Below are 6,000 nucleotides of genomic sequence, written 5' to 3' on the forward strand. Positions count from 1 at the left end.
GTGTTCTGAGAGTGCAACATTAATGTACAGCATGGATCCAGTCCTACCTTTGTGTTCTGAGAGTGCAACATTAATAATGTACAGCATGGATCCAGTCCTGAGAGTGCAACATTAATGTACAGCATGGATCCAGTCCTACCTTTGTGTTCTGAGAGTGCAACATTAATAATGTACAGCATGGATCCAGTCCTGAGAGTGCAACATTAATGTACAGCATGGATCCAGTCCTACCTTTGTGTTCTGAGAGTGCAACATTAATGTACAGCATGGATCCAGTCCTACCTTTGTGTTCTGAGAGTGCAACATTAATAATGTACAGCATGGATCCAGTCCTGAGAGTGCAACATTAATGTACAGCATGGATCCAGTTCTGAGAGTGCAACATTAATGTACAGCATGGATCCAGTCCTACCTTTGTGTTCTGAGAGTGCAACATTAATGTACAGCATGGATCCAGTTCTGAGAGTGCAACATTAATGTACAGCATGGATCCAGTCCTACTTTTGTGTTCTGAGAGTGCAACATTAATGTACAGCATGGATCCAGTCCTGAGAGTGCAACATTAATGTACAGCATGGATCCAGTCCTACCTTTGTGTTCTGAGAGTGCAACATTAATGTACAGCATGGATCCAGTCCTGAGAGTGCAACATTAATGTACAGCATGGATCCAGTCCTGAGAGTGCAACATTAATGTACAGCATGGATCCAGTTCTGAGAGTGCAACATTAATGTACAGCATGGATCCAGTCCTGAGAGTGCAACATTAATGTACAGCATGGATCCAGTTCTGAGAGTGCAACATTAATGTACAGCATGGATCCAGTCCTACCTTTGTGTTCTGAGAGTGCAACATTAATGTACAGCATGGATCCAGTCCTGAGAGTGCAACATTAATGTACAGCATGGATCCAGTCCTACCTTTGTGTTCTGAGAGTGCAACATTAATGTACAGCATGGATCCAGTCCTACCTTTGTGTTCTGAGAGTGCAACATTAATGTACAGCATGGATCCAGTCCTGAGAGTGCAACATTAATGTACAGCATGGATCCAGTTCTGAGAGTGCAACATTAATGTACAGCATGGATCCAGTCCTACCTTTGTGTTCTGAGAGTGCAACATTAATGTACAGCATGGATCCAGTCCTACCTTTGTGTTCTGAGAGTGCAACATTAATAATGTACAGCATGGATCCAGTCCTGAGAGTGCAACATTAATGTACAGCATGGATCCAGTCCTGAGAGTGCAACATTAATGTACAGCATGGATCCAGTTCTGAGAGTGCAACATTAATGTACAGCATGGATCCAGTCCTACCTTTGTGTTCTGAGAGTGCAACATTAATGTACAGCACATATGTCAGAGTCAAGGCCCGCGGGCCATATCCGGCCCGCGAGAAGGTTTTTTACGGCCCTTGGGATGATCTTGATTTATTATTAGAACCGGCCCGCAGACCGCAGATCTTTTTTTTTTTTTTTTTTTTTTTTTAGACCGCAGATCTTTTACACGCACCAAGCGGATGCCGGTCCAAGGTTCCGAAAGGGGGCGAGCGGCCCGCCGGGACGCGCCTGCCGGCCGAAGGGCTGCAGCCCGGCCGTTAGTCGCGGAGCCCGCCGTGCCACGCGCGCCAAGGGGGCGGGCCGAAACCCGGCCCCGAGGCCCTGAGACTTCTGCTTTGTTTCCCCAAACCGCGCGTCACCGCCGGGCCCGCACCACCGTCGGGCTGCAGCCCGAGCGTCGGTGGCGGAACCCGTCATGTGCCGCGCGCGCCAAGCGGAGCGGGGGGGTCAAGCGGGCCGAAACCCGCAGGCCACCCCCTCACCACGAGGCCCTGAGACTTCTGCGTTTGACCCCTACGCGCGGCCCGTCGGGACGCGCCCGCCGTCAAGCCACGAGGGCCAGCCGTCGGGTCGCGGAGCCCGCCGTGCCACGCGCGCCAAGGGGCGGGCCGAAACCAGCGGGGGGTTTCGGGCACCCAACTCGCCTCCCTCCCACGGAGGGAGGAGGGGGGTTTAATGTGAACATTACTGTGCAATCACATATTTAGAGTTTTTACTCAATTCAAGTTTAAAAGTTAAAGTTTAATATTTGTTTTCACTGCATGTTACTTCTCCTTAAACAAAGTGTTGTTTTTGATTTATAGATTTTTGCACTTTATTTTATTGTATTTCAATTTAATTATATTTGAAAAATATTTCAGTTGAGTGGATGATAGAAAATTGCTATTATTGTTTTTTTCTTTGAAGTAAATTTAGCCCACTTTTGCTAAAATAGAAAATATAGGCTACTGATGGTGCCTTGAATACCGGTTTCTTTCATTTAATGTTCATGTTATGGGGATTTTTATATAAAGGAAATTTGTCTTTTGTGTCTGTTGAAAATTAAAGATTACTGACAGAGCCATAAGAAAATATTGCTTTATTTATCTGATCATATTGGAATATATTTGTTAGGTTTTCAGTAGGTTCAATTAGGTTCACTAGACTATATGCGTCATTTAAAAATTTTTCAATGAACATTCGAACAGTCCGGCCCTCGGCTTGTAGCTAAATTTTTTATTTGGCCCTCCGTCCATTTGACTTTGACACCCCTGATGTACAGCATGGATCCAGTCCTACCTTTGTGTTCTGAGAGTGCAACATTAATGTACAGCATGGATCCAGTCCTACCTTTGTGTTCTGAGAGTGCAACATTAATGTACAGCATGGATCCAGTCCTACCTTTGTGTTCTGAGAGTGCAACATTAATGTACAGCATGGATCCAGTCCTACCTTTGTGTTCTGAGAGTGCAACATTAATAATGTACAGCATGGATCCAGTCCTGAAAGTGCAACATTAATGTACAGCATGGATCCAGTTCTGAGAGTGCAACATTAATGTACAGCATGGATCCAGTCCTACCTTTGTGTTCTGAGAGTGCAACATTAATGTACAGCATGGATCCAGTCCTACCTTTGTGTTCTGAGAGTGCAACATTAATGTACAGCATGGATCCAGTTCTGAGAGTGCAACATTAATGTACAGCATGGATCCAGTCCTACCTTTGTGTTCTGAGAGTGCAACATTAATGTACAGCATGGATCCAGTCCTGAGAGTGCAACATTAATGTACAGCATGGATCCAGTCCTACCTTTGTGTTCTGAGAGTGCAACATTAATGTACAGCATGGATCCAGTCCTGAGAGTGCAACATTAATGTACAGCATGGATCCAGTCCTGAGAGTGCAACATTAATGTACAGCATGGATCCAGTTCTGAGAGTGCAACATTAATGTACAGCATGGATCCAGTCCTGAGAGTGCAACATTAATGTACAGCATGGATCCAGTTCTGAGAGTGCAACATTAATGTACAGCATGGATCCAGTCCTACCTTTGTGTTCTGAGAGTGCAACATTAATGTACAGCATGGATCCAGTCCTGAGAGTGCAACATTAATGTACAGCATGGATCCAGTCCTACCTTTGTGTTCTGAGAGTGCAACATTAATGTACAGCATGGATCCAGTCCTACCTTTGTGTTCTGAGAGTGCAACATTAATGTACAGCATGGATCCAGTCCTGAGAGTGCAACATTAATGTACAGCATGGATCCAGTTCTGAGAGTGCAACATTAATGTACAGCATGGATCCAGTCCTACCTTTGTGTTCTGAGAGTGCAACATTAATGTACAGCATGGATCCAGTCCTACCTTTGTGTTCTGAGAGTGCAACATTAATAATGTACAGCATGGATCCAGTCCTGAGAGTGCAACATTAATGTACAGCATGGATCCAGTCCTGAGAGTGCAACATTAATGTACAGCATGGATCCAGTTCTGAGAGTGCAACATTAATGTACAGCATGGATCCAGTCCTACCTTTGTGTTCTGAGAGTGCAACATTAATAATGTACAGCATGGATCCAGTCCTGAGAGTGCAACATTAATGTACAGCATGGATCCAGTCCTGAGAGTGCAACATTAATGTACAGCATGGATCCAGTCCTGAGAGTGCAACATTAATGTACAGCATGGATCCAGTTCTGAGAGTGCAACATTAATGTACAGCATGGATCCAGTCCTGAGAGTGCAACATTAATGTACAGCATGGATCCAGTTCTGAGAGTGCAACATTAATGTACAGCATGGATCCAGTCCTACCTTTGTGTTCTGAGAGTGCAACATTAATGTACAGCATGGATCCAGTCCTGAGAGTGCAACATTAATGTACAGCATGGATCCAGTCCTACCTTTGTGTTCTGAGAGTGCAACATTAATGTACAGCATGGATCCAGTCCTACCTTTGTGTTCTGAGAGTGCAACATTAATGTACAGCATGGATCCAGTCCTGAGAGTGCAACATTAATGTACAGCATGGATCCAGTTCTGAGAGTGCAACATTAATGTACAGCATGGATCCAGTCCTACCTTTGTGTTCTGAGAGTGCAACATTAATGTACAGCATGGATCCAGTCCTACCTTTGTGTTCTGAGAGTGCAACATTAATAATGTACAGCATGGATCCAGTCCTGAGAGTGCAACATTAATGTACAGCATGGATCCAGTCCTGAGAGTGCAACATTAATGTACAGCATGGATCCAGTTCTGAGAGTGCAACATTAATGTACAGCATGGATCCAGTCCTACCTTTGTGTTCTGAGAGTGCAACATTAATGTACAGCATGGATCCAGTCCTACCTTTGTGTTCTGAGAGTGCAACATTAATGTACAGCATGGATCCAGTCCTACCTTTGTGTTCTGAGAGTGCAACATTAATAATGTACAGCATGGATCCAGTCCTGAAAGTGCAACATTAATGTACAGCATGGATCCAGTTCTGAGAGTGCAACATTAATGTACAGCATGGATCCAGTCCTACCTTTGTGTTCTGAGAGTGCAACATTAATGTACAGCATGGATCCAGTCCTACCTTTGTGTTCTGAGAGTGCAACATTAATAATGTACAGCATGGATCCAGTCCTGAAAGTGCAACATTAATGTACAGCATGGATCCAGTTCTGAGAGTGCAACATTAATGTACAGCATGGATCCAGTCCTACCTTTGTGTTCTGAGAGTGCAACATTAATGTACAGCATGGATCCAGTCCTACCTTTGTGTTCTGAGAGGGCAACATTAATGTACAGCATGGATCCAGTCCTACCTTTGTGTTCTGAGAGTGCAACATTAATGTACAGCATGGATCCAGTCCTACCTTTGTGTTCTGAGAGTGCAACATTAATGTACAGCATGGATCCAGTCCTACCTTTGTGTTCTGAGAGTGCAACATTAATGTACAGCATGGATCCAGTCCTACCTTTGTGTTCTGAGAGTGCAACATTAATGTACAGCATGGATCCAGTCCTACCTTTGTGTTCTGAGAGTGCAACATTAATGTACAGCATGGATCCAGTCCTACCTTTGTGTTCTGAGAGTGCAACATTAATGTACAGCATGGATCCAGTCCTACCTTTGTGTTCTGACAGCAAGCATCATATCCTGCTTTGTATCAGTCAAAATGGGGGTGTTGCACAGGGCGCCATTTAATACAAGAGGGGAAATAGAATAACCAGTTCTGGAGTCGATCTGTCGACATAAAACATTTATTGCTGAACGAGACATTTGAACATTCTTACGTGTCGTACAGTAGAAGCCGACTTGTAAATAATACAAGGTAAAAAGAAAGTATTAAGACTTCATGCATTGTGAAACTGGACATAGGTGTGCTTATGAAGACAATAATGCAACTAACTATGCAGTCAATATTCTATACTTTGATTATTCTCAAATAATTGTTTGCTTTAGTCAATTTGGGCCGCAAGTTTTTCCTTTTCACCTTCAGTGGTGACATGTCAACAAAGGACACACAAAAACAGGTGTGGTTACTAAGGGGTGTGACCATGACGAGACGATACACGATATTGGGTTGGCAAGATGATTCAAACATGACTCCAGTGGAACCTCCCTCTACCAACACCTCCATTTGCCACCTTTTGGGTTTACGAACGTTTACATGGTGCCAGA

This window comes from Entelurus aequoreus, linkage group LG24 (assembly GCF_033978785.1).
Source record: "Entelurus aequoreus isolate RoL-2023_Sb linkage group LG24, RoL_Eaeq_v1.1, whole genome shotgun sequence".
NCBI lineage: Eukaryota > Metazoa > Chordata > Actinopteri > Syngnathiformes > Syngnathidae > Entelurus > Entelurus aequoreus.